We start from the raw sequence: 9,927 nt of genomic DNA on the forward strand, positions 1-9,927 counted from the left end.
CTGCCTTCAGTCTTCCCAGCCTGGTGCAGGTCTACAATTTTGTTTCTGGTGTCCTTTGACAGCTCTTTGGTCTTGGCCATAGTGGAGTTTGGAGTGTGACTGTTTGAGGTTGTGGACAGGTGTCTTTTATACTGATAACAAGTTCAAACAGGTGCCATTAATACAGGTAACGAGTGGAGGACAGAGGAGCCTCTTAAAGAAAAAGTTACAGGTCTGTGAGAGCCAGAAATCTTGCTTGTTTGTAGGTGACCAAATACTTATTCTCCACCATAATTTGCAAATAAATTCATTACAAATCCTACAATGTGATTTTCTGGATTTTTTTTTCTCATTTTGTCTGTCATAGTTGCAGTGTACCTATGATGAAAATTAAAGGCCTCTGATCTTTTTAAGTGGGAGAACTTGCACAATTGGTGGCTGACTAAATACTTTTTTGCCCCACTGTAGTAAAGCACACTGTTGACCTTTAGTGAGAGCAGTGGCCACAATGGGTATCTGTTCAAAGGGAATGTCCTGATTGTCTAAAGTAATGGGTCAAGTCTCTGCCTGAACTGTACATGTCAATGTTGTTCATCTCAATGACCAATTCATTACAATTCTGCATTGAAACATTGTAGAGAGCATTGCATCTTACTAATTGTAAACTTGATGTCACGGCCTGCCTCAAATGGTAGATAGTTGAGCCATGCCATAGTGGGGGGACTTTTTTAACTCTATCCCACCTGGCATGCCCTTTACTTCAATGACCACCTTCTTGGCAGCCACAGCCATCTATGGAGCTCTGCCATTTCCATCGGTTTCATCTAAACAGAAATAAAGCTTTAGCAAAGGAAGATCAAGTGTACACATTATTCCAAGCTTCTACCAGTGTTCCAGAAATCTGCTTACTTGAATATCAACAATGTAAAGCAACAAGGCACAGCTACCACATGTTTATATACATCATGTCAGCCCTTGTATCCAGAACTCTGCCTGTGAATTGTAGTGGTTATATGTTTTAAGCTTGCTTAAAAGGTGTGCAATGCCGTTATTTAATTGTTGAATCACAGATATACAGTACATTTTAATAGTTATTTCAAATAAAATGATACATACTATACTTCTGGTTGAATAAGGCTTGTACTCCTTGCACCCTAGCCTTGCCAAACCCTTAAACTTTGACTGTGAAGCTGCAGGTTGGCCTAGATGTAACAATAAAAGAGGCACAGGACTGTGTGCTTAAAGGCATTATAGACGTATAGATTTAGGATCTTCATTTGAGTCAGTTTGCTACAGCAGGAAAATAATCCCGCAGTAACAGGAAATGTGAATTGTTATGTGGATTATAATTAATTGGCATTTTTGTCGGGGGTTGATACATGTTTCACAAAGGGAAAATCAAGTCTGACATTTCAAAGTGGAAAGTCTTTTCAAACCTCAAATACACTACAAGTAAAAAAAAATGTCCTGTATTGCATAAAAGTTGTCCTGCAACAGTGCGATCAAATTAGCTGTATGCTTGAGGATAAGTGTTAAAGTTATTTAAAAAAATATGTGTACCAGAAAAGTGTACAGAAAACTTGCCGATCAGATCCTCAACAAATTCCTTTCCCCTCCCAGATGAAGCTGTGCTGACTGGTCCCATACCTTCCAACTCGATAACCTAACAAAAAAATATGTAGAAATAGACAAGATTAATAATACATGAAATTAGATGTAAAAGAAATACAATAACCAAAAATGCTTATCGGAAAAGAGTTGGTGAAAAGAGTCGGTGTACCTTCCATAACTCCTGACATACAACAGAAAACATGACAATGTCAGTGACGTTGTTTTATCTATTCTATCAAAGCATTACAACAACAAAACATTTACTTGTTGAAACTAAGTAAAAAATATGTGTCAGATGGAGTCAGTATACTTTATAATTTGTTGTTAGACCCACAAAGTTCTGAAGAGAAACCCCTCTGATAATTCATCTAAAAGTAATAATAATGAACCTACAAAGACACACCGATTTGAGAAATGCATTGTGTCTACTCTTTATTAAAAGAGTAGACACAAAAATATTGCTCCACCAACTCAGCTTTTTATCTCGCAGATGATTGAAAAAAGAGCCCTTATATACTATGAATTATCTGTATTGTGTCACAACCAGAGGGGCAACGAGGGGAGTTTTGAATCTGGGTTTTACCAGGCAATATGAAACTAGAGGCAACATAAACAGCTACTGGAAAATGTATCAGCATTATCACAACAGCAGAGGAAAGGATCCAGGATTTGCATGTTATTTTGTAATGAATTTGAAGTCATGCCCCTCTGATAGCTAGCCAAGGGGTAGGGGTAGGGAGTGCATTGGGACCAGGTGAGGGAATCCAATAGCACGACAACAATGGATGAATGAATACTTCATTGTTCCCTAACGGCATTTGTTTGGGAATAATGGCACACGTCACACATCACAGGACATTCAACACTTCACTTAAATACAACATGAATATCATAGCAAAATACTTCACAAGGTCAGATAGACAAATAAATCGAAGTATACTGTAAGTGCTGGGTTACGGTTTAGTCTTCCTGTATTTAGGAACCAGATGCTGGTTGATAAGAATGTCTTGTGTGCCCTGTTTGTGGTGAGCGTACATTTTACTTTATTTGAGAATGACGCCGACAATAAACCATACAAAACCGTGACGCTAAAGGCAATAGTGTCCGCAAACAAAGACAACTTCCCACAAAGAACGGTGGGAAAAAAAGCTACCTAAGTATGGTTCCCAATCAGAGACAACGATAGACAGCTGTCCCTGATTGAGAACCATACCCGGCCAAAACATTGAAATAGAAAATCATAGAAACACAAAACATAGAATGCACACCCCAACTCACGCCCTGACCAAACCAAAATAGAGACATAAAAAGGATATCTAAGGTCAGAGCGTGACACAAATGTTTTGCCCAGAACCCATAGAGATATTACAAAAAGACACTTTCTTATGTTCACAGAATACAAAACAGAACATTAATGATCCTCACCTCCACCACACTCCCCGATAGTCCAGTTCTGGTGGCTGCCTCAGCTGTCCCTGATCACATAAGGCTTTCAAAACCTCTCTTTGATAAGGAAAAATGGACAATCTTCTTTGTCCTAAGAAAATAATGACACTTGTTAAGACATATCCTAATTCAGTGTTACGTATGGATTGGTATACATATCACAGACTTCATATGAGAAGTGGGCCATAATCAGCTAAGAAATCGCTAATGCATAATACAAGAGTTCACGTAAGGCAAGCCCCATGGTAGGTTATACTGACTTCACATTATTCACATCCAGCCAGTATGATGCAATAAACCCTGTTTCAGTATAAGCTTTGTACCCTAATCCAGTAACACACTAAAAACCTACTCCACTGATTATTGCTAGGACTTACTAGTGAGATTGTTTCCATGATATGTTGGCTGATGCAGTACACTATTGTTATGTTACTGTGTTGTGTTGTTACTGACATGATGATTTTGCTTCTGTTTGTAAATAACTTTCTAAAAATGGGCTGTAAAATCAGAACAAGCTTCACCAAGAACATTTACAGTGCCTTGCGAAAGTATTCGGCCCCCTTGAACTTTGTGACCTTTTGCCACATTTCAGGCTTCAAACATAAAGATATAAAACTGTATTTTTTTGTGAAGAATCAACAACAAGTGGGACACAATCATGAAGTGGAACGACATTTATTGGATATTTCAAACTTTTTTAACAAATCAAAAACGGAAAAATTGGGCGTGCAAAATTATTCAGCCCCCTTAAGTTAATACTTTGTAGCGCCACCTTTTGCTGCGATTACAGCTGTAAGTCGCTTGGGGTATGTCTCTATCAGTTTTGCACATCGAGAGACTGACATTTTTTCCCATTCCTCCTTGCAAAACAGCTCGAGCGCAGTGAGGTTGGATGGAGAGCATTTGTGAACAGCAGTTTTCAGTTCTTTCCACAGATTCTCGATTGGATTCAGGTCTGGACTTTGACTTGGCCATTCTAACACCTGGATATGTTTATTTTTGAACCATTCCATTGTAGATTTTGCTTTATGTTTTGGATCATTGTCTTGTTGGAAGACCAATCTCCGTCCCAGTCTCAGGTCTTTTGCAGACTCCATCAGGTTTTCTTCCAGAATGGTCCTGTATTTGGCTCCATCCATCTTCCCATAAATTTTAACCATCTTCCCTGTCCCTGCTGAAGAAAAGCAGGCCCAAACCATGATGCTGCCACCACCATGTTTGACAGTGGGGATGGTGTGTTCAGCTGTGTTGCTTTTACGCCAAACATAACGTTTTGCATTGTTGCCAAAAAGTTCAATTTTGGTTTCATCTGACCAGAGCACCTTCTTCCACATGTTTGGTGTGTCTCCCAGGTGGCTTGTGGCAAACTTTAAACAACACTTTTTATGGATATCTTTAAGAAATGGCTTTCTTCTTGCCACTCTTCCATAAAGGCCAGATTTGTGCAATATACGACTGATTGTTGTCCTATGGACAGAGTCTCCCACCTCAGCTGTAGATCTCTGCAGTTCATCCAGAGTGATCATGGGCCTCTTGGCTGCATCTCTGATCAGTCTTCTCCTTGTATGAGCTGAAAGTTTAGAGGGACGGCCAGGTCTTGGTAGATTTGCAGTGGTCTGATACTCCTTCCATTTCAATATTATCGCTTGCACAATGCTCCTTGGGATGTTTAAAGCTTGGGAAATCTTTTTGTATCCAAATACGGCTTTAAACTTCTTCACAACAGTATCTCGGACCTGCCTGGTGTGTTCCTTGTTCTTCATGATGCTCTCTGCGCTTTTAACGGACCTCTGAGACTATCACAGTGCAGGTGCATTTATACGGAGACTTGATTACACGCAGGTGGATTGTATTTATCATCATTATTCATTTAGGTCAACATTGGATCATTCAGAGATCCTCACTGAACTTCTGGAGAGAGTTTGCTGCACTGAAAGTAAAGGGGCTGAATAATTTTGCACGCCCAATTTTTCAGTTTTTGATTTGTTAAAAAAAATTGAAATATCCAATAAATGTCGTTCCACTTCATGATTGTGTCCCACTTGTTGTTGATTCTTCACAAAAAAATACAGTTTTATATCTTTATGTTTGAAGCCTGAAATGTGGCAAAAGGTCGCAAAGTTCAAGGGGGCCAAATACTTTCGCAAGGCACTGTACATGTACCAGGAATTCGACCTGGTGACATGGTGCTGATATACAGTACATGGGATTCTAAGAATATCATACCAATATTACAAGGGCTCATGTATTCAAGTATGCTGTGCTGGAGTATAGTAATGTTTAGCTTGTGAGCTTAAGCAAGTAAAATGCGGATGTCTATATTTTGCCACCCAGCTCTACCCTCACGTTCTTGGACATGGATGGTGACTTTAATGGAATGTAGATAGGAAGCCATAATTTTACTCCTCAAAGACATGAGAGATCCATCGCACCTCCTTCATGAACTCCCTCCACTAAGACAGCACTGACAGTTCACAGCTTCTCATTTCTACCTGCTAGGACAAAGCCATTCCAACTATTTCCTACATGCTGCTATCAGACTCTATACTGGTAGATACACATTAACGTCTACATGATTCTAGGATACATTCAAATCAAAATCAAATTTTATTGGTTGCATACACATATTCAGCAGATGTTATTGCGGATGTAGCAAAATGTTTGTGTTCTTAGCTCCAACAGTGCAGTAGTATCTAACAATTCATAACAATACACACAAAACTAAAAGTCAAATAATGGAATTATTTATCGCTATTGCAGGGCTTAGTAATATATCAGGAAGATATGTATACTGTAGCTAAGAAAGTAAGTGTAGTACTAAGTGTATGTTGTGTATTAAGCTGTTAGTACCTCAAGTGCCTCACCATAATAATTTGGTATATTTTCACCTCTTAATTTTGCCTACTGTTCTGACATGTAGTCTATAACCTGTTTTTGAGAAATGTAATCATCGAATATTGTAAGAGCTTTCATTGTCTGTTTATATGCCCCCTTTATTTATCATACCGTTCTGACTTGGTGTACAGGGAGAACACTGTAAGAACGGCCCATGTTCTGAATTCTGTCGCTGTATATTTTCAAAAGAGCTGAACAAATAGTTATATTGATTATGTCTATCCTAGCTCGCTCATTAATGTCTTAATCGAAATTACAGATTGCCTCTAATCCGCTTGGGGTCCTCTTATGCCATAGCTTGTACATCTCAATTGTCATTGGAAACCACATTTGTTTAAGCAAGTCAGCCATATCAGCTATGTTTTTTTTAAAGCCAATAAATGAGGCTGAATTAACTGTTTGGCTGCCAGACAAGGCTCTGCTGATAGCCAGGTGTAGCAATGGTAAGGTGTTGGGACAGCTTTATGTAGGCCCTAACAGTTTGTGGGCAACGTTTGTCACCGTTATAGTGAAATTAATGTATTGTTTCGTGTTGTGTAGTGGCTTTGCTGGCATGCAACCTAAACATTTTTTTTGACCCACCAATATTTACTTGCTAAAATTGCCACTGCATATCAGAGTAGTGTAGTGGAGGTATACGCTGTATCAATTATAAAGGCTGATGGAAAAGATCAGAATGTTCAGCTTAAACTTTTGATAAACGATTATTTCTTCACATTTTAGGTGTAGCAATGTGCACACGGCGGTAGTCCTACATGAGAATGTCCAAAATTGCAATTTGCGCAAACACCTTTCTAAAATGTGCACTGCACATGCCAGTAGTTTCATAGACAGCGATGGAAATATAAATTAGAAATGTAGAACGCATATGAGGAAAAAATAATAGCCTCCATGTTTCTATGGAGGGAATTTGGCTCAAAATAGGAAGTAAAACGTCCAGGTTTCAAACAGGTAAAATATAGCGATGCTAATAATAGGCCTAACAGTCTTCTGGTAGATGGAAAGGCCTTCCCAAAAACATTCTCAATTACATGTTAACTATCTACAAAGTTGCCTCCCACTGGGTACAGATGTCAATTCGATATCTATTCCACATTGGATCAATGTAATTTCATTGAAATGACATGGAAACAACGTTGATTCAACCAGTGTGTGCCTGGTGGGCTATGCCTACCTGGCAGAATGATATCATTATTATTTGCATCAATTCAGTGGCCATTTGTTTTGCAAACTCCATCTCATGTGCAACAGAAACACTGCTAACCAAACAACAGTGCTAGGTGCCTGTGCACTTGAATTAAAGGGTAACTACACTCAAATCAATATTTCTTAGATTTTTCCCAGACCTCAAAAGTGGTCTCCTAATTTAGGTTTAAGCCTTTTTATGGACATAGAACATACAATGCTGTTGTTTTTTTTACATAAAAAAAGTGACTTTGAGAGCGAAAACCTGAAAAAAATGGGAGAAATCAGAAACCTGTTCATTTCTGGCTCAGTTGACAGTCATTTATCTGTTTCAATAGCAGGCCTACTATTAGCCTACTTGCACACAGTGGTGAGGTGCTCTCTTTTTTAAGTGAGGGAGCGCAACAAAATTGTAAATAACAACATGATTTCCTCAATCCAAGTTTGTACCAACAGATGTAGCCATTTGAAAAGCCTATCATATAATATGCATATAATATACACGCATCTTCCAATTGCAACGTCTGCCTGTACCCACACATATTGTCTCAAGAAAAAAAGTAATAATAATGCCCAAACACCAAGTTAGGCATAAGCTACCCAATTTCAAAATAGGCCATCATCCGTCAATTGTGAATGATAATTATTCACGTTTTACCGGTGAAATGTCCAAACTGCATCTCCATGCAACTCATTTGATTGATCTCAATCAGTTTCATGTGAATATTAATTTAGATCTTTTGAATGGCTGTTTCCTGAGCAAATTAGAGCAGATGCTGTTAACGAACTATCGTTTATTGTATTCTTGTATTTTGTGTCAATCAAAGAATATACCCTGCCTAGCGGTGCGCTCTGATGAGTTTTGGCGTATGAGGAAAACAATTAGACTATTCAGCTTCAGCTAACTATCCTAACATCTCATTGGAAATTAGGTGTTTTTGGTGTAATAGTAATCTATAGGCCTACTATGCTATGGCATTATATTCGGTTTTGTTATGTAAAATGCTAATTAATTAAACATGCTAATGCATTGATCTAGCTTTGATCTAACTTTACTAAAGGAGCACCATAGTGAGAAGTAATAATCTTATGATTTTTGATGAGTATGACTATTAGGCGTAGGCAACAGACCTAGATGAGATGTAATTTTAAGTGGTTGGGGCACCCTTGGTGGTGCTGAAAGGACAGCGCCAGGATCGCCCAATGATGTTAAAGAAGTTGAACCAACTCTTGGTGCTGAAGGATAGATGATGGGCAGCTCTGCCATTCAGCCAGTTCAGTAACAAACAACAATCATTTTCAGTAGGCATATAGGCCTATGACGAAGTGGTATAGGTATTTGTAGGCTATAAATACAATTACATATAGCTTAATACTGCAACGCTTGCAAGGAGAGCTTTATTGGCAGTATGTATTTTATTGTATTGTGTAGCTTACGCACTGTATCATAAATACACTTTGATTTGATTAGCTTGAACACATGGCTACAATATAGCCTATTTCAGAATAACTATCAAATCATAGAATTTATTTGCATAGATTAAACATGCGATCAAATCAGTTGACCAAGTAGGGAGCATAAACCATTACTACATAGAATTGCACGGAAAAACAGCCATAAAAATCATGCCTTTGATGTGATGTATTCATGCATCTCAATAAACTCTAACCTAAATATAAATAATAACTCTAACTCTAACCATTATTACCTCCAACTTGGCCCAATTCACATTTCCAATTACCCACCCTGACATACAAAGCTAGAACGGGCCCTGCCTCTCAACCAATAGCCAATGTAGGCTAAATATCCTGAGGAAGGGCTACAGCAACTTCCAGAGAGGGTCAGGATTCTTGGGCTTTGCAGTGGCCACTGGTTTGGGTGTCCTCTGCAGAACTGTGTCTTCGTAACCAAGTGGTCACATATCATTCTGGGTTCCACTGTGCAAGAGTGGTCCGTGGAGTTTTATGAAAATCAAGGCAGGCACACGGTGCATATAGATTTTTTTTTCAAAGTTCTGAATTGCCAGAGTGGTCAAGCCTCCTACCGGCCTCCGCAGTTTGTAATTGTATAGTTTTTCATGGAATTTCTGTGGTAATTAAATATATTTTTAAATGTTCTGAATACATTTTACTGAAATAGCTTTACCAGGTCAAATTAGTAAATAGTTTCAACCAGCTCAAATTGAAATACATTTAGTGAGCACGGCTCCTCCGCGCTCCTGAAGCACTACTCCGCTGCTTGCACAGTAAAGCTTGGCCTGACTGTGAAAGACAAATATGGGATTTATCATTGTGTATGTAACTGTTTCTTATAGAATTTTCCACACAGGGCGCCTTTCCTGCCGTTTGGGACATTTTGGGCAATATTAGAGTATACCCACTTCTCCAGGCACCACACCACTGGGTTTGGTATTCCATATATTTTCTATGTAGCTAGCCTGTATGTTTGTTCAGTGTTCTTAGCTTTTTATGACACAGCAACAATAACTTGATGTATCTTCATTCTAAATCACACTCAAAGTGATTGTTGTAAAGATTATTCCAAAATAAACACCATCTTGAGGAGCTGTAGTTTAACTAATCTAATGCATATATGGTACATACAGATCTGTGTGACCAGGTTAGTAGTATTGGGAAGGATTGGGAATCATTGGGATTACTGATAGCCTACCTGGAGTTTGACTCTGGAGCCTGGTTACAAATGATATACCGCAGAGATTGCAGCCTCAAGCTGCAGTTGGATTGAGCGTGTTTCTGTTATACTTCAAAATGTATACGAAGACTCCTGGACATCAACCATGCAAAATGACT

The sequence above is a fragment of the Oncorhynchus mykiss genome, chromosome 1 (assembly GCF_013265735.2).
Source record: "Oncorhynchus mykiss isolate Arlee chromosome 1, USDA_OmykA_1.1, whole genome shotgun sequence".
NCBI classification, from domain to species: domain Eukaryota; kingdom Metazoa; phylum Chordata; class Actinopteri; order Salmoniformes; family Salmonidae; genus Oncorhynchus; species Oncorhynchus mykiss.